The sequence below is a fragment of the Stylophora pistillata genome, chromosome 1 (genome assembly GCF_964205215.1).
Source record: "Stylophora pistillata chromosome 1, jaStyPist1.2, whole genome shotgun sequence".
NCBI lineage: Eukaryota > Metazoa > Cnidaria > Anthozoa > Scleractinia > Pocilloporidae > Stylophora > Stylophora pistillata.
This window is the reverse complement of record NC_142519.1, coordinates 41,919,554-41,943,112: the sequence shown is the minus strand read 5'-3', so window position 1 is coordinate 41,943,112 and position 23,559 is coordinate 41,919,554. Positions and strand designations below refer to the sequence as shown.

The 23,559-nt window shown below is 38.6% G+C and overlaps 1 long non-coding RNA gene and 1 pseudogene across 1 annotated transcript in view; both read right to left on the bottom strand.

Moving 5' to 3' along the window:
- LOC148742595 (uncharacterized) overlaps nucleotides 1–23,559 on the bottom strand; it is a 99,105-nt pseudogene that overhangs the window by 31,419 nt on the left and 44,127 nt on the right.
- Nucleotides 14,951–23,559, bottom strand: part of LOC148742596 (uncharacterized) — a 30,102-nt gene continuing 21,493 nt past the window's right edge. The window contains exon 3 of the long non-coding RNA XR_016000292.1: nucleotides 14,951–15,022. This is a non-coding gene — a long non-coding RNA (uncharacterized LOC148742596). The remainder of the gene's footprint in view (nucleotides 15,023–23,559) is intronic.

Below are 23,559 nucleotides of genomic sequence, written 5' to 3'. Positions count from 1 at the left end.
GCCTTCGCAAGCTTTATAATTGAGAGAATTCGGAAACGTAACCATTGGCAACGTTTATCACAAGAGGTTAATCGTAACACTCTTCGTTTGCTGCAACAGCGGAAACAACAAGATCTCAAACATTTAAAATTCTGCCCTGTACAACATTAAAGAAAAGCAGCGTGTTAATCGGGAGCTCTTTTCAGAACCCATAGAATCCTCGGTCAATACGGAAAGAAGTGTTGGTAGAAAAACGAGACGTAGTCGAGTGTTTTTCCCCCTTCTTGAGAAAAAATGAAATAGATTTGTAGCGCGGCAGTTCAAATTTAACACTTGCCTGAAGGTTTTAGTCTTGGTGTTCAGTGAATTGTTCTTAGTGAAATCCGGCCGAATTAAAGCTTATACATAGAAACTTGCAAGTTTCTTCACGTGATAAAATAGGGAACAAAATGCTCGAGGCGTGTGTTTTATGAATGGAAGATAGCTGGATGCAAAGGAACATGAAAATTGCTCGGGATGATAGCGCCGTAAAACTCGACTGCAGTGACTGATGTGGCCTTCCACTTAACGCATCAGAAAGGATATCAGAGCAAGCTCTTAGTTGTTCACTCGAAGGGTAGACGATGTAATTTCTGAGGCTTACTTCACTGCGATGACCAGAGATGGCCATGATGAGCTAGTCGAGTTGGACCCCAGTATGGCCGCAGTCGCTCAGACCTCATAAATTTTAACAGTTATGCTAGTTTAGTTTTTTTTATCGACTCGTGAATAAATTACACAACCCGCACGGATCGCACAAATCGACATGTCAGTTTTACGAATCGTTATGATCCGTGATTTTGGACAACCCTCTAAGCTGCCGCGAAATATGAAATAATATCAATCAATATCAATGATCATTTAAAATTAGTAAACCAAGTTTGCGTCGAAATTTCCAACCTAGTAAAATAGAACAATTACCGAGTCACGTGATGATTAATGCGCCCGAGACCTATTTAATTCCCTAAAACGTAAAAGGCAACTAATACGCAAATAAAATTGGAAAAGATTAAAATAACCAAACCGCACGACTCGCAAGGTAACCGCATGTTGAGGAAGTGAGCACACTTCACAAGATTTTTCACCCATATTATTAACTCTGCATCGGTTCAATAAAATAAAATGTGAAATTTCTATTTTTTTTAGGTACAATGGGGCACACGTGAATACATTATGGACTGTCAGATATAGAAATAAACTTTTATAATTTCCAACTGCCTTTAATTCATTTCATGAGAAAAATCTTAGCCAAAAACAAGGTAATTTCTGTAATTAACGCTAAGTCAATGCTCTCAAACAATGTGGAACGTTGACTTGTCGATAGCACATAGCACTGATAACAACGCACGAGGAATTAATTATTGCAGTTTTCGACGAGACTGATGATTCAAGACCTGAGGCTGATCGTTGTAAAAACAAGCTCCAATGTTTGATTTTAATTTCCTTAGCGTGGAAAAGTGTCTTAAAACGGCAAACAGCGTGAGATGCATGTTGTGAATATGATAAAAAAAATATGACAAAGAGAATGCTTTCCAAACTCTTAAAAGAAAATTGCGGTAGGACAGAATTCATTTTAAATACCTGCTTGCCTGGAACTCAGAGTTTAGATCATCAAAAATACCACATCATGTCATGGACACCGGAACAGGTTATATGAGTTAAATGTTGGTCATATGTATGCAAAGTTTATGGCCAGTAAAGAAAATACAGCAATGTTTGGCGTGAAATATTAATAGAAGTGCCTCCAAAGCAACATGACAAAAAGATTCGTTCCGCAGAAATAAAGGTCACAGCCGTTCACAAAAAAATTCTCTGATCACACGCAACGACACAGGCACAATCAGTGTAATGTGTTCTGATCGACGGAGCCGGACAGCCCAAGGGAGTTCTGGAACACGTATCGTCCTTTCCTTCATAGCAAACAAAACAGGCTGATGACATTATTCTTGAAGAAAACAATCAGGTCATAACTGATAAGTGTGAAATTGCCGAGCTTTTATATCAACATTTTATCAAGATCACGGAGAGTGTGAGGGCGGTGAGCGAAGAGGAGTACGGTAAGAATTTTGTAAACCATCCAAGTATTATAGTAATACTACAACGTAATACACCGATTTCAATAAAATGGCTGCCGCTCAGGCGAAGAATGGGGCAAGCACTGAAACGAGGTATTTTAGGACTCGGCGGGCCTTACAGATAGGACTTCGCGGTCAAACATACACTGTTGTGTTCCTCATTCATTGTACTTAAAAAGGAACTACTGGGCCCAATGGAGAAAAACTTGCTTTCTTTAGCTTCCCAAAAGAAGCGTCACTTAAAAAGGTCTGACTTGTCAAGATCAGAAGAGACCCTGGCAAAAATTTCAACTTGAACGACAACACGAAAGTATGTTCACTCCATTTCGAACTGTGCGAAATGGAAAAATGTTTTGGTGGGAAAATGTCTTTAAAAAGACGTAATGAAATCTTTCCTACGAAGTTTAGCTGGCCGCGTACCTCACCAAGAAAGCGACCAGCTCCTTGTCTGAGGACGGATCCAGTAGTAAATGAGCGTTTGAAAAGAAATCTGGACACCGACTCAAAACAACAAATAGCGCTATCGAGAAGAGCCTTTCCGCTAGTGCTGTTGAGGAAATTAGCGACCTTCAGATCGGACTACGACTTCGAGTACGAGAACGAGATTACCAAAGTGCAACTAGCACGCATGCGCAATAGCGTGAGCATGTCACGCAAACTCGTTCTGTCTTCAAAATCTCGCTGCCGTCCTTTTAAGAACTACGAGATTTTCAAGAAAACTCGTTCCCCGAGTACGACTGAGTTCAGGCGGGTTTAAAGGTTAGTCTCTATAGCTGTCTTTACAAGTTTCAAGCGACTCATAGATGCACAAAGTTTACATTAAACAGTTACTAACAAATTGCTATGTTTGCACGTTAGAAATTGCTTTTCAAGAACTGTGCTGTACTTTAAGTTCAAAGTCATGTGACACGAGTCAAGTCAAAGCGATCGTATGACCAGTAGGTAAAGGACGGATTTTTCTCGTTCACCGTTTCGAAAAGGAACGAAAACTCGACTTCATCGATGATATCCTCCATGAACATAAATGCCAGAGCATCTTGTGTGGTTTGTCTGCTAAACATTTCCATGACCGACAAAATGTCGCCACTCCGTACTCAGAACAACTACTGAAACATTTTTGTTACGAGCTGACGACGGCGACGACCATGTTTACGACAACTAAGCTCCAGGACTCCCGCGCGCAAAAATCGTACTCGTACTCGTACTCGTACTCGTAGTCGGATCTGAAGGTCCCTATTGAGTTTGAAAGTGCTACGACAACAGAATCCTAAACGGAAGAAATTAATCAATTAAAACTGGACTTATAACAACAACAGAGACAAATAACAACTTTGTGTAAGGAAAAGGACGATGCCTTAAGAGAAATCAAGCGTTTAAAACAACACGCCGAACTTAATGAACTTAGCGAACTTTGGTCAGCTTTCTCTTCGTGAATATTTGGTTTGGGTCTGGATCAATGATGTTCGTATCTTTTCCTTGGGAAATATACTCTTCCACACTAGAAATAACCGAAAAAACCGGCCTAAACAGCAGACTTTGTTTACAAGCTATCGAAGTTCAAACAATAGGGGCTACAAAAACTCTAACTCACTGTTTCACTAGTTGTGCTTTTGTTGTCAAACCTTTTGCACGATCACCCCGACACTAAAGCCAAAATCTTAACTCATCAACTTTCCTCAGAGATGGCTTTCGACCTTCTCACCGAGCTCCAGGAATATCACACTCGTATGGTTTCACAGAAAACGCCATGGTTTCATCCTGAAACGCCTCGTTTTCGTGGTCGCCCCATACTTTGTCCGACTGGCAGCCATTTTATTGAAATCGGTGTATAGCAACGCAAGTTTCTAGTTCCAGCACACCAATCAAATACAGATCGAAAGCCAGCTATTGGAATTCAATTGTCGCAAATCCTGTGGCCATGACATGATGACACCTAGGCTTGTGAAGGATTCGGCGGCTGTATTATCTAAACCTATTGCAAGCATTTTAAACTCGTCCATTGACCACGGTGTGTATGCGAGCGAGTGGAAAAAAAGGTCAGGTAACACCCTTGTTTAAAGAAGGCGCTGAATTCAACAGGACCAACTATAGGCCCGTTACAGACCTAACAGTTCTCAACAATGTATGCGAAAGGCTGTTGATGGTACAAATGAAAGACTTTTATCGCGCCATCTTGCCTGATCTCATCAGTTCTTATAGAAAGTTCTATACTTGTGAGACAGCCCTGTTACGTCTGACAGAGGATTGGAGGAGCATGCGAGATAGGAGGGAACTGGTTGGTATGGTGTCCATGGATCTTTCTAAAGCGTTTGATCTTATACAGCACGACCTATTGTTGGCAAAACTCAAGGCTTACGGTGTTGGTGAGAAAGGCTGCGCGCTTCTAAAGGATTATCTAACTAGAAGAAAGCAGAGAGTAAGAATTGGAGTTACGTACTCCAGGTGGCAGAGCATAGGCCGAGGTGTGTTGAAGTCCTAAATGTAATAACTCTCCTAAATGTAATAAAGTCCTAAATGTAATAACACTTGGTCCTAAATGTAATAAAGTCCTAGATATAATAACATTTGGTCCTAAATGTAATAATCCTCTAATGCAATCGTTCGACTGCGCTAATGCATTGGTGTTATAGCGGACATCCCACATTGAGGTGTTAAAGGGACAGCTGTTGCATCGAAAAATCCTCTGACCAGTATTCATGTCACATTGCGGGCTCGCTGATATCAACCAGTATCTTTTTACTTACTAGTCGCAAGTCGAGTAGCATTGGCTGGAGACCGTTACTGACAGCTTCTAATGACATCTAGCAAAACAATGAGTACGCTGACCAGTATTTCCATATATCACTGGCTCAGACTCTTAAGTACAATAGGTTTTGGAAAAATGTGATAACAGTATACTTGTGTGATCAGTGATGGAGGTACAAGTCATAAACCAAATTAAAAATTTGGACAAGGAAGTCTGCAAATTTGTTGGTCGGACAATTTGCGGGCTTGGATATGAATTTTTGGTCTATACTTTTTAGGCCAGACCTTGTTAGCATGCACATTTTGTTTCCTAATTCCGATCTTGACCGGCTCTCCAGAAAGTTATTGTTTTCAAATTGTTGAATATTTTCGTGGTCATGTGAAATTATATACTCAGTGACTTACATTTAACAGGTGTAAATGAAAAGAAGCTGCTGACCAGCACATTCAAAAGGGTTATCTATGTCAAAGAACTGAGACCATGGTGATAAGGCACTATATTACGAGGAAGTCCAATGTTAAAATCATCAGAGGTGAACAAAGTAGAAGTTGAAGAATTTTAAAGGACGAAAGAATCTAGTGTGGGGATGATGGCTTTTCTCTCTGTGGGACAATAAAGCCGAAAAGGCATAGCCAACGATGGTGATGAGCTAGTAGATGTTTAGTTTGTTTTATACGTAGACATCGACTTATTTGGGGCGAGAAGGGATGTCGAATATCACATCGCAATTCTTCTTCTTTGTAATTGCAGTTGCAAGTGTGGGGCCTGGTGATGACTAAGATTAGACGCAGCTGGGGCTGTAGGTGCCGAGCATTCTGACTGTTCAGCATAACTGCACAACAATTGAAACCAGCGGTCAAACGTTGGGCAAGTGCGAGTGGATCAATCTGGCCAGCCGCGCACAAATTCCCCGCGCAAAATTTTTAACGGAAACATCAAGAATCAACCGCTGTTACTAAATAAACACAAGAAAATTTATAGAAGTCTGGAAAAGAAATTAAAAGAAGGGAAAAGAAAACTGGAGATTTTTCAAACAAAAAACTTATTCAAATACCTTATCCTACTGTTAAAGCTTAACTATCAATCCGCCTCTGCGCTTCTAAAGCACAGTGACTTACTCGCTTGTGTGGTTGATCGTTACTTTTGGACAATGTCAGCGACGAAGCCGCAGAAAGCAGTAGGAGGGCTAGACAGTTAAAACAAAGAAAAAGTTTAAACGACCCTCTCGGGTTTATTGTGCTACAAAACACAGCTGGCTCTCTTTCTCGATTCTGAAAATAAAAAAGCCATTCTTTATTCTTATTAGAACGAAGTCTTTTTGCTTTAACGATAAAATCTAGCTTACTTCGAAGTCATTTACCGTCGTTTCTTTCAATTTTGGCTAATTTTCTCATGCTGAGATTATCATACACAATCAATAGAATACATAATTTCAACCGATACTCTTTATCTGAAGAAGAATACCTTTCCTACCCTCGAAAAAGTCCGTTCATAGCATCAGGAAAATTAATTTAGCGGACGTTGCTTACTTACCCCGATGGTGACCCAGTGTCGAAAACGTTTGGATTTTGCTTTTCAAATAAATATTTGCTTTGTAAACGGCTCATTTTTAAACCCGTGCTAAGATTGAAAGGTTTTAAAGTATTTTTTTTCTTTGAATTTCTGTCTGTTTGTTCTCAAGGTCAAATTTCAGAGTATCCGGCGCGAATTGTGTAGTACCGTTAGGATGAATTGTCTTAATTCAAAAGGGAAATTTCCCTTCTTAAGGCACATCACGCAACATTTATTCTTTCTCAAAAACAATAAAAGGACTCGGTCGGAGCGCAACCTCAGTCGCCTTCCTAACACTGAGAACAGGTTTCAGGATCAATTCCGTGATGTACTGGCGCATTTCCGATGTATAAATCATTACGCCAATCAGTCTCATTGTGCGCCGCCAAGAAACTTGAATTTCAAGGTAGATATATAACAAGACCAACCACCATTTAGATGCATCTTTCTTGACAGAACAACATAGATCGTTACATGTTGTCGCTTTCTGATCGATGTCCCTCGTTAGTCCCTTTTTAAACACTGTCACAACAGAAAAGAGGAAGCAAATACCTTCACCAAATACCAAGACGATGCCTCATCGCGGAAAACAAGGACATTTTTCAACCTTTTCGAACAGCCTAAGAAATATCTCTCAAAGTCTAACTTAAAGTACAGGCAAAGGGTTCCATTAAAGAGCATTTAACTAATGAGTTTTAGGACTAAGGAAAGTACATATACTGCGGGACTTTTCAAAAGCCTTCAGCTGCCAATATTTCTGCGTCACCACTTTCGATTTCTTCCAACATAATGTCCACCTCAGCTTGTGGTATATTTTAGAAAACGCTAACGAGAAATTAAAATTAAGTGTCTTATGTATTGAGAAGAAAATGCAAAGAATACGCCTTTATCTGCTGTCGATTAACGGGTTGTATCCCTAAATATAGGCAATGTTGAAATTTATGTAAATTCTGTTTTGAAACAGTTTCCGCTTCAGTTCTTTCACACGTCCTAGATTTTTCCTAGTCTGAAAGGGTAAACAGCACTAATGGTAATATTAAATCAACTACATCGTTCGTTTACAACTGCTTCCGCAAACTCGGATTTGTCTTCTCATAAATTTCTTTAGGATCCCAAGGTTAAGAATCTTCAGTTTTCATGTCTTTTAAATCTGAGTAAATCTACGTTAGTAAATGGTCAGACGTGACAAATAATTTCGTCTCGTCCGTCTCGTCTCCATGTCTAATTGTAAATGTGGGGGTTTTCAGGGAAACGTGATTGCCTGTTTTTAATTGCCATTATTCGTGATTGTAAAATGTTTAAGGCGTGAACTGTGAATAATATGCCAGTCGCGATGCGTGAAACAAAGATACAATTTTCCGTTATCCGTTATTACTAAAAAGAAAACGCATTTTTTCCGTGAAAAATTACTTGCCGAAAATATAAAATCTTTTCACCAACACTGTTCGGTTAAGTTGGCCGGATTGGTCAACGTTCTATTTTTTTAGGATCTGTCAATTTGATGCCAAAAGCATGCACATCAGTACGTATGAATGTTTGTAGCCAATGCTTCTCGGCGTACATCTCAAGCAAAGAAAAAAGACTCTGCTTAAAATCAGCGAGAGAGCCCACAATACGCCATGAATTTTGGTCAGAGGATTTTCTGGTGCAACAGTTGTCACCTTAACATCTCAATGTGGATGCACAAGCACAGTTAAACTAATGCACTGGAGGCTTATTAAGCTTAGGACCAAATGCTATTTCATTTAGGACTTTATTACATTTAGGACCAAATGTTAATACATTTAGGACTTAATTACATTACATAGGAAAGTTATTACATTTAGGACTTCAACAAGGTGTTCCTCAGGGAAGTGTCTAAGGACCAATGCTCTTTAATGTCTTCATTAACGATCTGTTTTATCATGTTACGCAAGCTAAGCTGAATGTATATGCTGATGACCACCAGGTGTACAGTTATATGTATAAGGCAAGTCAATGTACTTGTAATGAAGTAGCTAAGGCAAGTCAATGGTACAAAAATAACGCTATGAAAGTTAACGTAACTAAACACCAAGCGCTTATTATGGGAAAAACTGATCACAATTTCTCTTTCCTAACTAAAAATTCTCCAGACATTTTTGGTATGAATATTGATAACAGGCTCTCTTTCGACAAACATGTATCCACTATATGTAAAAAGATTAACATTCAATTTAAAGTTATGCAAAGATTCCGAAAACTCATCGCCAGAGATACTCTATTAAAGCTGTATAAGGCCTTCATCCTGCCGCCTTTTTATTACTGCTCCTCTTTATGGCACTTTTGCGGCGCCCGCAATTCTGGTAAAGTGGAAGCCTAAAACAAGCGGATTTTAAGGTTTCTTTTACAAGATTATGAATCCTCGTATAATACGTTACTGAATAAGGTCAACTTAAAATCTCTTCAAGTCAGACGCCTACAGAATTTTCTAATCATATTGTACAAGAGTTTATTTTTTACTAACTATCCAGGATATTTAAATGAAATGTTTACGTTTAGATCTACGTCCTATAACTTACGTGGTAATTACATCTTGTCCCTTCCAAAACCTAAAAATACAACATATGGCCTTCAATCTTTCTCTTACTTAGCCGCTAACTTATGGAACTCTCTCCCGGACACCTTTAGAACTTCCAATTTTCCAGACTTTCGGCGCCAAATACTCCAGTATGACTCCTTTGTGTAACTATACTGAATTTAGTAACTAAAAATTCTCCAGACATTTTTGGTATGAATATTGATAACAGGCTCTCTTTCGACAAACATGTATCCACTATATGTAAAAAGATTAACATTCAATTTAAAGTTATGCAAAGATTCCGAAAACTCATCGCCACAGATACTCTATTAAAGCTGTATAAGGCCTTCATCCTGCCGCCTTTTTATTACTGCTCCTCTTTATGCCGCCGCCTGGTTAGCTCAATTGGGAGAGCGCCGGACTGCTGTGCGGGAGGTCGAGAGTTCAATACCGGCCGGACCAACACTCAGGGTCTTAAAATTAACTGAGAAGAATATGCTTCCTTTCTTTAACATCAAGAAATGGTTAGATATTCTAGTCTTCTCGGATAGGGACGAATAAATGGAGGTCCCGTCTCCTGCAGGGTTAGGGGCAGGAGACGTTAATTTCCCACGCACGAGATTACTGTGTGATGGATGTCCTCCCCTGGGGTGGGTTGGGTGGGTAACAGGACCCCCGTTGATACCAGTGTTTACTACACTGAAGGGGCTATCCTGTATAAATATAGATGTCTGTCTGTCTGTCTGTCTTAGTAGTATAAAAATATTTATTTAATGTTAATATGTAAGTATTTATCATCATTAATGTATTATTACTCATTTATTCTAGTTTAGATTATTCCTTTTACTTCATTTTAATCACTCGAAGATATTAGCTTACAGCTACTCTTAAATTCGAGGTAAATAAAGTTTATGTATGTATGTATGTATGTATGTCTGTATGTACGTCTGAAATTTGAATACATTACACCGGCTCTCATAGACCTACACTTGCTTACTGTATCGTTCAAAGTTCAAATTCAAATTTTCTTTTCTCTGATTTTAAGTCGTTAAACAATCTAATATTTGTTATCTCTAAAACCTGCCTCCAACTATGCTCGTCGCTAGTCTACAAAATCTCTTCTGTTCTTTCCAAGGTCACCTGCTCTCCACTTGGGGATCGTGCTTTTGCTCATGCTACTCCTACCTTATGGTACTCGTTGCCGTTAACAATCAGATCCTGTAGCAGCCTAGCTACTACTAAGAAAGAACTCACAAAATTCCTTTTTGAGAAAGCGTTCAGTACTAGTTTGTAACACATCCCCCCTCTCCTCCTCGCTTTCTTAAATACAAATAAAACCTGTTTCTATTGCCACTTTATCTATAACTTTTTAAGCTTCAACTACTCCTGAGTCAGTACAGGCTAATAGTTTGCTAATAAGTTACCACTCTTATGAAGTACCCTCATTCCAAAAAGCTCCCCTTTTTTCGGCCGATGAGTTTGATGAAGCGCCCGGGTGCTTATTCGAGGAAATACGCTAAAACGGAATTGGTTGATTAGGTTTGACGGAAAATGTTTTTAATTGAAAGTCAAGTGGGACTCGCCATACAACTTGTGAAGATAAGATTCTCTGATAGAAGTATCACATTCACAAATAATTCAAGACCTCTCTGAATTTTTGCAAAGTATTTTGACGCATTTATGCTCAAGAATTTTAGTAATTATGCCGTAATCACGCTCGATCCTCAGCCTACCGCATTATACCCAAAATTATGCCGGTATAATTTATCTGAGCCTGTCAGTGACCGTCAAATAGCTTCAATTAAGGTCTTTCAGATCTCACTATTTTTACTGCTCGTCAGCTCTGGATCTCGAGGACTCTTTGGATCTGCTTTAGCAAATGGGACTGCCGTCATCATACAAAAGTAACTTATGAAATTAAGAAGGTCGTCGATTTGAGTTTCCATTTACTCCAAAAAGCAATAGTTTGGATTCTTTCCAATCAAATATCAACAATAAAATCAAACAAGGCGTGGAAACTGTCATCAGGCTCTTTATCGAATTCAAGTGATGTTTCGCTTAAGCTATCATGAATCACGCTCATATCATATCGCTGTAAAGATATTTTGGGAAGATATATCAGCGAATGAGGTGTGTATCAGAGGAAAATTACTTTTATGTTGAACTACAAATCATCTAAGTTGATCGTCTCTCACCGTTAATAACTGTGCAAATGCAGTTTGTTGCCTCTTTGGGCTATTTTCTACAACTTGGAAATGATTTTACCACCAATTTTAATTTGACTCCCCATCAAGGAGACTTTTTATTTAATTGTGATAAAAGCGATGGTCACATTTCCCATGTAGTGCACCTTTTCGTTAGGCCAGTTGATGTCATTTAAGCTAAGCGGCATTTTCCACTATTGTATATAGAATTTTCCAATTCCGAATTAAAAGCTTTATATTGAGCTTGAATCATTTTCAAGGCTGACATCGTTCGAGAAAGATTTTTAAGGAAAAGTTTCAACAGTACTGTGTAAATGATCAACCTCGTTCCCAGGGCTTTTCCCTTTCTGAATATTTTGTAGGGCGGGAAAACCTTCCGCGGGAAGACCTTTTCCCGCCCCAAAAGATATTCAAAAGGGGAAAATCCCTGGGAACGAGGTTGGTAAATGATTTGACGCATTTACGCTTAAGAACTTCAGTTATAATGCCGGAATTATGCTCGTTCCTCCGATTACAGCATTATACCCAAAATTATGCCAGCATATTTATCTAAGTAATGACCGCCAAACGATTTCAGTTATGGTCTTTCAGATCTCCCCTTTAATACTGTTCGTCACAAGGAGTTTTGGATTTGCAGGGCTCTTTGAATCTGAAGAATGAAAGGCCAGTCTCCAAATATACCTAATTAGAAGTCATTCTCAGTATTACAATTTTTCGTCCGCTCTCATACTCTGAAAAGGTGAAATGGCTTATTTCATAAAAAATGGTTAGGACACACACCATCTTTTCGCTCTTTAGAATGTTTTCTTCGCCTAGGATATGAGAGAATCACCCAGACTGGTTGTATATCATCCCCTCCACTAATAAAGCGACACGTAACTCTGGGATACTAAAAGAAACGTCATGCTATCTGATTTATTTTTTTTTTGTCATTAACTTACCCCTAAGCTAGTCTCCAAAACCGAAACAGTCATTCCAAAAAAAATTTCAAGAATCAGCGAGTATCTTTTTGCAGGATTGCTGATTTGAGCAAACAAGAGACTCTTACTCATATTTCGGTAAGGATGTCAATCAGCTACTGTTTAATAACCAGATGTGCGCTCTTTGTCATGCATATTGCTGTAGAGATATTTTGGGAAGATATATCAGCGATGTATAGGAAGAAAATTACTCTTACGCTGTATATCATCGAAGTTGACCGTCTCTTGCCGTTAAATGTGCTCAAATAACTTTTTTGCCTTTTGGGTTATTTTTCTCCGTAATGACTTTATGATCGACTTTAATTTAACTCCCCATCAAGGAGACTTTCTATTTAACTCTGGCACAAGCGAGGGTCACATTTCCCATGTCGTGCACCTTTTCGTGTGGCCAATTGAAGTTATTTAATCTAAGAGGTCTTCCCCGTTATTGTATATAAAATTTACGAGTTCCGGAGTCAGAGCTTTATGTTGAGCTTGAACCATTTTTAAGGCTTACATCTTTCTAGACAGATTTTTAAGGAAAGTTTCAATAGTATATTGCCTAACGGTCTGAGATCCCACGATGGCATCTCGAGGAATCTTTGGATCTAAAGACTGAAAAGCCAGTCTCCATGTTTCCCATCATATTCACTTTTTAAAAAGTCATTCTCGGTATTACAATATTCGACTAAACGCGTAATCAGATAACGTTAACTGGCTTATTTCTGAGAACTTTGGTTTGGGAAACATTCCATCCGTCTAGCAGGAAAAAGAATCGCCCAGAATAGCTATAAGTGTATATCATTTCTTAAGCAAATAAATTGACACATTTCTTTGGGAAAATGAAATTAAAGAAACTTTGTACTTTCTTACTTTTTAAATCTTCTCAGCCTTTACTAATCTTCAAAACCGAAACAGTCAAGACGGACTAATTCTGAGAATCCGCTAGATTTCTTCGCCTGTTCTTCGATTTCGGATATATTACTGCAAAGCAGGCACTTATGACGTATAGAGCCTGAAAAAATCGTACCACGTGTGCTTCTACAGAAGAAACTATGAAAAACTAGCGCTTATAGCGTATAGATTCTGAAAACAACAAAAGTTTTGATAGGTTCTGTTTTGGTAGGCACGTGCAAGCCTTCAAAGAGAAAACTGACGGTTTTTGTTTAACTGAATTACCAGCCTTCGCGCTACCGCGGACATCCAAAGAAACTAATTATACTGTATCCCTGCACTCAGCTGATGAAAGGCTAAAAAAGATGTGAGCCTTTTCCGATATTTCAATTGGTTCCCGAGAGAATCTATATTGAAGTTGGACAAAAGAAAAGGTTTCGACGAATGTTCTGACCAATTTTCATCAAAATCCGACAAAACTATAGATATATGTATCCCATCAAGAGAGCTTCTCTTGACTTTGTACATGTGTGTGGCTCCCAACAGTTCCCACAATTTTTCCAAAGTGACTTATATGGAATCGGTGAACAGTTTTAAAAGATTGGTGTTGAGGTAGACACGAAAAAGTAAGGAGAAGCTTTTGACGTCTCTTTTTTGTCCGCCAAATCGGAGTTCGACATTATGGGAGGTGACCTGTTTTATACCTCTCCACGAAACCGTCGAAAATGTGGTTCGGAACAAAATGTTATTTTTAGAAAGTGAAAATTTGAAGACTTTGTAAATCAAAAGTCAGCTAATGGGCAAATTTAGTAGAAATCAATTATGTGACAAGACCTTTTGACAGACCTCTTGTTGAAAGATCGTGAATTAATTAAATCAATATATTGAAAAAAGATTCTCTTTCTCAGTATAGAGATTGGAGCGAGTTTGACAATGATTATCTGAATGATATGGTCAAATGAGCTTATGATGCTGCACGTTTGGAGGCAACATTGTACTGTACTTAGTGATTGAGTTCTCAGATATATTGCTTTGCTAAGGTAACCTAGGAAATGTTGGTATGATGAAAGAGGTTTAAAATAATTTCATTTCTAGTCATAAAATAGTGAGACAACTTTCATAGAAGTGTGATAATTCTAGTATAAAGACCAAGGACGGATCGGGATGGAAGAAACCGATAGACATAACAGTAGAGTGCACATGGAGCTGACGCGGAAGATTAAATGATATTAATTAACGATTATATGTAGTAAAACAGAAACTTTTCTGACCAAGTTAAATGGACGAATTAAACCGATCCACGTAATGATTAATGCGCCCGAAACCTATTTAATTTCCCCACAACATAGAAGGAAACTGATACAAAAACTAGATTAAAAATAAGATTGACCAAACCGCAGTACTCTTAATGTAACTGTATGCTGAGGAAGTGAAAATATTTCACTAGGTTTCTTGACCCATATTTTCTCACGCGCTGTTTTTTTTTTTATTCACACCGTTAATTTCCTACAAACCGTAACCTTGAGTGAGAAATTTTGACAAGATTATCATGTCGAGACTGAGCTCTGGTAAGACCTGCTCTTGGGAGCTAAAAAACCACTAATATCCTGAGATAAGATGGCAAAAAGTCTTGGTTCACTTTAACTTACCTGGTTGCTTGGTGTTTTCCTTCCCTACCCACCCACCCTCCCCCCACCCGATACAGGGTTGAGTTTGATTTTGAGGCCAAACTCTAGTCCTCGTTTGGCGGATGATGGTTTTTGCAAAAAGAAGTGGGGAGGGAGGGTGGGGAGGATAGATGATGAATGAGATGGTCTTTTACTGCTCACTGTGGATTTCTTTTCTCCACCGATTGCATATTTTTCATTTCCAGCTGGTGGATTTCTGCATGAGACAGTTATGAGCCCTCGACTCACTCGTGTGGATGTTACAGTAGTCAATAAAGATTGTTGGTTGGTACTTACAGGTTGAAGAGACCCCGAACAGTGCGAAAAACTCCTGGGGGTAAGTCCCTTAATTGATTATGGGATAAGTCCCTGTCAAAAAGAAATCATCACATCAGAAAGTTAGAAATGCGCAGTAAGATAAAGCTTTGAACTCGCCCCACCTCCCACCTCTATTAAGCGCCCTCATTCCAATGAGCGGCCCTTTTTTCAGCCGAGATCTCAAATTAGCGCAGCATGTGGACAAGTCAGCTTTCGGTTTTCCTAGGAAAAATCTTAGCCAAAAACAAGATAATTTCTGTAATTAACGCTTTACAAACTCTTAAAAGAAAACTGCAGTAGGATGGAGACAATTTGAAATAGCTGCTTGCCTGGAACTTAGTTCATATCATCACAAATACCACATCATGCCATGGCTCCGGTTGTTCAAAGGGCGGATAACGCTATCCAACGGATAAATCTTAATCCAGCGAATAAGTGTTACCAAAACGTACTTCGCTATCCACAGGATGGAGATTTATCCAGTGTATAGCATTATCCGTCTATCGAACAATCGGGGCCTGAACAGGCTATATGTGTTACGAGCGACTTTTTTTCAAGACCGCATATGAGGTGGCACATCGACTAAAAAATGACTGTCCTCATATTTCAGTCAGAGATGCCTTAGAGTGAACTTAGAAACTTGATAGGGTTTTTTTCTCCAGACTTGCTTATTTATCATAGTAAATCCACGAAAACTGAAACGAGCGTCGGTAGCCGTAAAATGGCGGAAATCATTGCCCCGGGTACTGAGGCAAATAAACTTTGCTCATGAAAAGCACAAAAAAAAGCAAGCTCGTATAAATTTAACAAATTTGTATAGGAGGGATTGAGGTATGACTTAAGTCTAGAACGGGACCGTTTTATTTAATTTTGACATCACAGAACGCTTTTAAAAATCACCAATATTTCAAAATCCAAATATCGTATTTTGTAGCACATTTTCAATTATTATTTTCACCATGCGGTATAACTCGGAATCGGTTCATATTAAGCTAATGATAAGAGGAAATAGTGTTGTTTTCGAGGATATAAAAATTATGTTGGGGCCTTTCATTTCCGCACAGAAAAACCAGGCTGAACTTTGTGAAAATCGCAACATCGTCATATTAGTCACGACATAATCCGATTAGGCACCCCGTGGTTAATTCCGGAATTCCGAGCACATTTTAGAAGTTAGCACCGTGGTCGATCAGGAAATCAATACAGTAAGCTAGCCCTGCATAGCTAACCACGACAGGTTGGTTTTTATCTCTGCTTTCGTTTCAAATTCTCATCCATTTTCCATGGCAGAATTGTTTACAATAACACATTCCTTAAGCTAACGGAGGGCGTCTGTTTTTCTTTGCGTATTCGAACACCTACAAGTCTTAAGAAAGTTGTGGGGTAAACTTGAGTGTCATTGTGGACTTGAAAGAGGACAATTCAATTATTTATAACGGTAAGTCAAATGTTCTTTTCCGACGACGTTGAAGACGGGAAGTAATCTGTGTGTAGATGTGACACACTCAAGCATTTGTCACGCAAGGCTGAAATTATTTCAATCTTGTTTCCATCTTGTAATTTTGATGCCACGAATATCGATGAAGAAGGTTTTTCTAAAAATTTTGTTTATACGATCATTTTTCTTATCAGCTAGTCATTGCTGTGAAACTTGTTAACCTAGGTGCGGGGATCTCATGTAGAGTTGAATGTAATAGTGACATTACTTAGAAGAGCCAATAAGCAGAGCACAAAACAACAAATAGTTCTAGAAAAAAAGATTAGGGAAAGGATCAAAGTCAGAGTAAAGGCGAAACACTGGCAAAGAACAAAATGATTGAAATAGGAGAATAATATCAAGTATGGAGCTGGAAACAGAAGGAAATAGATAGGGTGAACTAGACCTGAGGATAAGTGTATGATAAACATTGTGCCACTTGAAATCACTACTACAAACAAAGACAGAGTTAAGAACGTTCTTCCCAAATTGAGAGTTCTAGTTACAAAACTCACGTAAATTTATTGGGCTGGAAACTGTTCTCAAATTAAAACAAGCAAGTCGAGAAAAGGTAATTCTTTTGATTACCTTTTATATTTCAGCTAATGTCGTGCCGTAAAGTCATTTCTGAACACCTAAAGACTGTCGGCAATACCGATGATAAGGCCGAAATAGATTTAATTTCAGATCGAGCGCCAATTGTGAACACACTTTACAGCAATCAGAACAAATACCAGTTCTGAGAATCTCTGTTTTTTTAAGGCGTTGGATGAAGGAGAGGTTCACAAAGATGACACGCATTCTAGGAGAGTTATCCAGCCATGCTAAACTGAGGAAAAACGCGCAGGCCTAGTCGCAGAATTAGGAAGGCATTTTTGAGAACAATTTTCTAGCTAACCCATTTTTCAACTTTTCATTGTTAAAAATTATCATTTCGAGGAAGATTTCCAAAATGCTGCAAAGCATCGGTCTAGTCAAACTGCCAAAATGGCTCGGCAAGTTGTTCCGGATATTCTTTAAATCTGTGGTTTGCTTACAGAGACTTGATGTGTCAGCCTTCTTAATTACAGAGGCTGTGGAAAGGAAGACAAATGAGCAGTTGCCGCAAAGAATTACTTCTTACTAACCAAGTGCGAGGGCCGTACTGACGATTATTGGCCGAAAATCGTGGTCGTATAAAGCGAGCACAGCGAGATCCGCACAAAAATACCGAGGGCCAATATTTCTCAATACAGCTTAAGCAAGCGATGTTACTTAGTATTTATCATGGAGTTCGGGAAAGCCTCTTTAATTTTAATTTCTCGGCTTTCGCGAACAAAAATGAACGGCTTATGACCGCTTTCGTGGAAATGGTCTGTATGGCAGAATCCAGACCAAGTAAGAACTAATCAGAATGCTCGGATTTACCTCAAAACTGTCCTGCCAAAAGTTACAATTCCTGCAGGGAGGCGATTTCGAAGCTTTGAATTGATCTATGCATATTTTTTTATCTTCTAGCATAATACTTTCAGTATCCCTCCATCTAACGATGTCATTTGTTTGATAATAACCACCGCGAAAAATCGTGTTACAGTGTTTTCTTTCACTCACGACTGCGTCTAATGATTTATCCGCTAAAAATAGTTAACATATGGGGGAGGGGGGGGGGGGTCGAGTCCTCCTACAGCTGTATCTCTACTTTTCAGTGAAACACTCTTCTAAGGTAACATATTCAATATTTATCTAATAAACAAGTTTTTAAAAGTGTTATTCTCGTGGCTCAAAAAACTGCAATAACGGAACAATCCAATGTGTCTTTGTGATTGTAAATATCTCGACCTTGCGTGACAAACGTTTGATTATGTTGAATTTATAGAAGTATCAGATTGCTTCCCGTTTTCAACGTCCTCGGCAAAGAACATTTGACCTGCCGTGATAAATGATTGAATTGTCCTCTTTCAAGTCCAAAATAAAGCTCAAGTTTACCCCAGAACTTTCTTAGGACTTATAGGTGTTCGAATACGCAAAGAAAAACAGACGCTCTCCGTTAGCTTAAGGAATGTGTTGTTGTAAACAATTCCGCCATGGGAAATGGATGAGAATTTGAAACGAAAGCAGAGATAAAAACCAACCTGCCGTGGTTAGCTATGCAAGGCTACCTTACTGTATTGATTTCCTGATCAACCACGGTGCTAACTTCTAAAATGTGCTCGGAATTCCGGATTTAACCACGGGATGCCTAATCGGATTATGTCGTGACTTAAATGACGATGTTGCGATTTTCACAAAGTTCAGCCTGGTTTTTCTGTGCGGAAATGAAAAGCTCCAAATTAGTTTTTATATCCTCGAGAACAACACTATTCCCACTTATCATTAGCTAATTTGAATAGATTCCGAGTTATGCCGCATGGTGAAAATGATAATTGAAAATGTGCTACAAAATGCGATATTTGGATTTTGAAATATGGGTGATTTTTGAAAGCGTTCCGTGATGTCAAAATTAAATGAAACGGTCCCGTTCTACGCCTAAGTCATACCTCAATCCCTCCTATACAAATTTGTCAAATTGATACGAGCTTGGTTTCTTTTGCGCTTTTTATGAGCAAAGTTCATTTGCCTCTACTCGGGGCACTGATTTCCGCCATTCTACGGCTACCGACACTCGTTTCAGTTTTCGTGGATTTTCTAGGATAAAGAAGCAAGCCTGGGATAAAAAACCTTACCACGCTTCTAATTTCACTATATGGCATCTCTGGGCAAAATATGAAGGTTTTCAATTTTCCGATCATCTGCCACATTTTTCGATTTTCACTCGGTCAATTCAAACATTCGCTCTTAGATGTTCGTAATTTTTATGCAAAGGATATCATCGGACAGAATGCGTGGACGTCAATAATTATTCAATAACGATAAAGCGGCAAATTTGAACGTGAAGAGTCCTAAACTAGAAAAGAATGGGTCATAATCAGCCCACAAGAGTTCGTAAAACTCATTCTTGTAAGTCTTAGAATTGCTTGCTTCTCGATCAGCGCACGGCTTTCTTGAGATTACAGATGTATCTACAATTTACACCTAAAATGAACGATTTCTTTGAAGTAGAAGTATTGTCATTTTGCTCTTGAAAATGTACTAAATTCGGGAATTTTTAGTATGAAAGTCATTTTCGTGAGCGATTTTCTGAAAAACCTTACTATCCTCCAAAAATCAACCCACAGCAAATGACAGACTGATAAATCTTTACTCTAGCAGAATCTGTCTTAATTTTGAAAATTGGCCAAAGGGAACCTTTTCCCATTTCAGTTTGACTACGTTTATTCGAAATTGCGCTCAAAAATGGTACGTTTTGACAATGGGCATACTGCCCAATGATAGCCAGTAAAGAAAATACAGCAATGTTTAGCATGAAATAGTAATAAAAGAGCCTCCAAAGTAACTTGGAAATACGATTCGTTCCACAGGAATTAAAGTCACAGCCGTTCACGAGGGCATAATTAGCAATCCCGCACTAGAGAGTCGAAATGGTGTTTACGTAAGCGGTCAAACGTTAGAAAACTAAACCTTTCAAAGAAGAACGATTTCAACGTCAACCATAAATAGGCAGCTAGTCAGTGATTGCGGCCAGATACATCATATTCGAAACTTTGAGCATTGTATACTTCTTAACGTGACCTCTCAAAATGTAGCATTATGCCTAAAGCCACCAACAGGTAATAATAACAGGGTGTTCAAAGCGGCTTACTGCAACTTCGCACAAAAAATGATCACCTTATTGGACCTAATTCTTAGGCTACACGTATTTGTGTCTTACTGAGTAAGTGAAGCAGTAGCCAAGCTTTTAATAAGGTAACCTAGTCTAAAAAGTGTGAGAAGAGTGGTACTGAGAAATGCCGTTTCAAACGTATATGCTGAGAAGAACCCCAAAAACGTCTTTTTCAAAGTAATAGAAACGCATTTGAAACATTTACGCTCAAGAATGTTAGTATTCATGCCAGAAGTATGTTGATCATTATTCCCAAAATTATGCCGTTAAAATTTATCTAAGCCTAGCGGTGACCTTCAAACGGTTTCAATTCAGGTATTTCAGATCTCATTAATTTTACTCTGCTCGTCACAAACAGTTCTGGATCTGAAGGACTCTTTGGATCTTAGAACTGAAAGGTTAGCCTCCAAATGTTTCCAAGTATACTTAATTTAAAGTCGTTCAGGGTATTACAATTTTCGCCCTCACGCATACTCTGAAAATGTTAAATACCTTATTTCATTGAAAATTATGGGGAAACACATCATCCTTTCACTCCATATAATTGTAATGTTTTCTCCGCCTAGCATATGAGAGAATCGCCCACACTGGCTATATATTATCCCCTCAGCGAATAGCCAGCGACGAGTGTCTCTTTAGGATACTATTCCCGCCATAATTCGGTCACAGTCTCCCTCACGGCTGGCCGAGTCGTCAGATTGACGCTAACACAGCGTGCTTCGCGTAGTTTTCCATGCAAACTGTTGTTTGCAACTTCACACATGACTTCAAGTGATAATTTTAGCAATCTAAATCATTTTAAATCTACAAACGACTTAAGAAAACTCAAATTAGAAGAGCTGACGGCGATCTTGAGGAATTTTGGCGAGCCAACAAGCGGAAAAAAAGATCTTGTCCTGCGTTGCTTCGTTCTAGTCGAACGATCGAAAGGCGGTCCTTTGATTGATTCAAACAACTTTTCCGTGCCTTCTACATCCAGTACAGCTGATGTTACCTATGAAGTAATCATTAGAGAAGTTAATAATTGCGTGTGGAGCTAAGACCTGAAAGAACTACCCGCGTTTACGTCTGTCCAACTCTATGATTATCTTGCGAAGAAGACATTGAAATACAGCAACCTCGATGTGTCAGCAAGCGCTCGATACAAAAAGTTGAAAGCCTTCAACTCTTTCAAAGAAGGCCACATCAAGGATCTTCATCTTTTCCAAAAAGACAGCCATGTATTTGTGAAAGCATTTTATGAAATCCGAGAAATACAATTCTGTTTTTGTTTTTAATCGAACGAACAACGATATAGTAAAGGCAGCTTGAAAGTGTCATGCGGGGTAACAACTAGTAAGAATTTTTTGATGATTTCAAGATAAAAATTGCCATTTGGGAGCCTCAAATACCTCGTCTATAATGGATGAGCTATTCTCTTTCCAAAATTATAATAGTCTTATTAGCTTTTCTTGCCTTTGAATGGTGCAAGTTTGGCTTAACCCAAAGAATAATTATCTCTTTTCAGAACTTAAAGGCCCATTCCCAAACAAGATGCCTTGCGCGCCCGGATCATTTTTCATATATGAAAAATACACTATTTTTCTCGTAGTTGCGGAATCACTTTGATATCTTCTTCTATCTTACTAATTAGGGCTTTCAAAGTTCCATCTTGAATCAGGAGCGAACAACAAACTATCGTAGTATCCATATCAGTAAATAGTTTTTCATTCTTACATGTATGACGGTGAAAAACGTCATTTGAAGAGTTGATGCCGCCGAAAAAGCGGTCTGGAGGAGGGCCGAGTCTGCCCAGCTCGGCAAAGGTTATTCGACTTCGAGAGTCTGTGTATGATTTATGGAGGGCAAGGAAAATAACCATGGGTTTCGGTTACACTACGGGCAGTGCTTTTGCAGAAATGTTATTGCATTGTTCCTACGATTGAACTAGAGACTCCGGGGAGATTTTTTCGAGGTGGGAATAGTTATTTGACTGATTTTTACTTGAGATCCTGAGATATGTATGTAAGCGATCTCGTTTGTACAAGTCATTATTCTTTAGTTAAAATGCGTAAAGTAAATCAGTTTTGGCCAGTATTGGTTATCTGTTTATATGTTATTTAGTGTTGAAGCCGAACAATTCCCTTCAACCGATCAGGTAAGCTTTGTACAAGTTTAATACACAGACTCGATTTATGATTTTTCAGTCTCAAATATTTAGCTGCAAATTTGTTTACTGTGTTCTTCACCAAATCTTTGTTTTTCTTTTTAATAGTGTTGTGAATGACTATCAGAGTTCGCCATTTAACAGTAGCGCGATTCCAAAACAAAAACAAAGGACTGCAAAGGATCTCAGATGGAATGGGCCTTTAAGTATTTCTGCCTATTGTTTGCGTTTTATCTATTTTAACAATGAAGTATTTTCTCTGATATTAGTTTAGATGTTGAAGTACATCATGTATAGAAATTGAGGATTACATCTAAAAAATTCTAAAATGTGGACTGTTTTATATTTGCTAGGAGAGGTGAGAATGGAATGCGCCGATGTAACCACATTGGAGGAATTATATTTGCCATAGAGGATTTCAACCGCTCTGGCCTGAGAGAAAAGGACCAACCAGTATCATGTACATCAAAGTTATGCAGCTGGAATGTTCCCAGGAATATGAGAGTGGAACCAAGTCCAATTAAAAAGATAGTATTTCAGAAAATAAGATATGGCAAAGCCACAACATCGAGTGCCAAGATCACAAGTTATGACCCACGTGCCCCAGCAGAAAGAGATGTAGGCACTCAAGCTTTGGCATTAATAGGAGAAAAACTGTCTAACTTTTTACAAAGCAGCAGCTATTTTTCTCTTTCACAATATTAAGCCATCAGATTCTTTTTTAATTCAAATTGAGAGTTTATGCGAGTCCATGAGTCCATTCCCAATGATGCAACTGATGAAAATGAGCTTGAGCATGCTAAAGTTTGTTACTGAGATGTTCCATTCAATGATGTCTATAACATTAATAGCAAAGCATGAAATTTTAAGCAAATCATTGACTGTTGTGTTGAAGGACAAGAAACATCTAATGAGGAAATGAAATAAATTGAAAGGGAAACTAGAGGTCAGAATGAGAACAATGCATGAAAAAAGTTATGAGAAACCGTTGTAACTGCTTCCAACTTTAAGAAAGCTATTATTAGAAGGAAAGAGCCAGACCTTTTTCTGAAAGATATAATGTACATAAAAGAAAAAAAAAGAAGATGTTCCATCGCTCGACTATGGGATACAACATGAAACGGATGATGTGGACTGCTATGTTGCTCTTCATCATTTAGCAGGCAATACCAAGCTTACAGTGACTGAAGTGGGTACATATATATCCAAGAAAACACCAGGTCTAG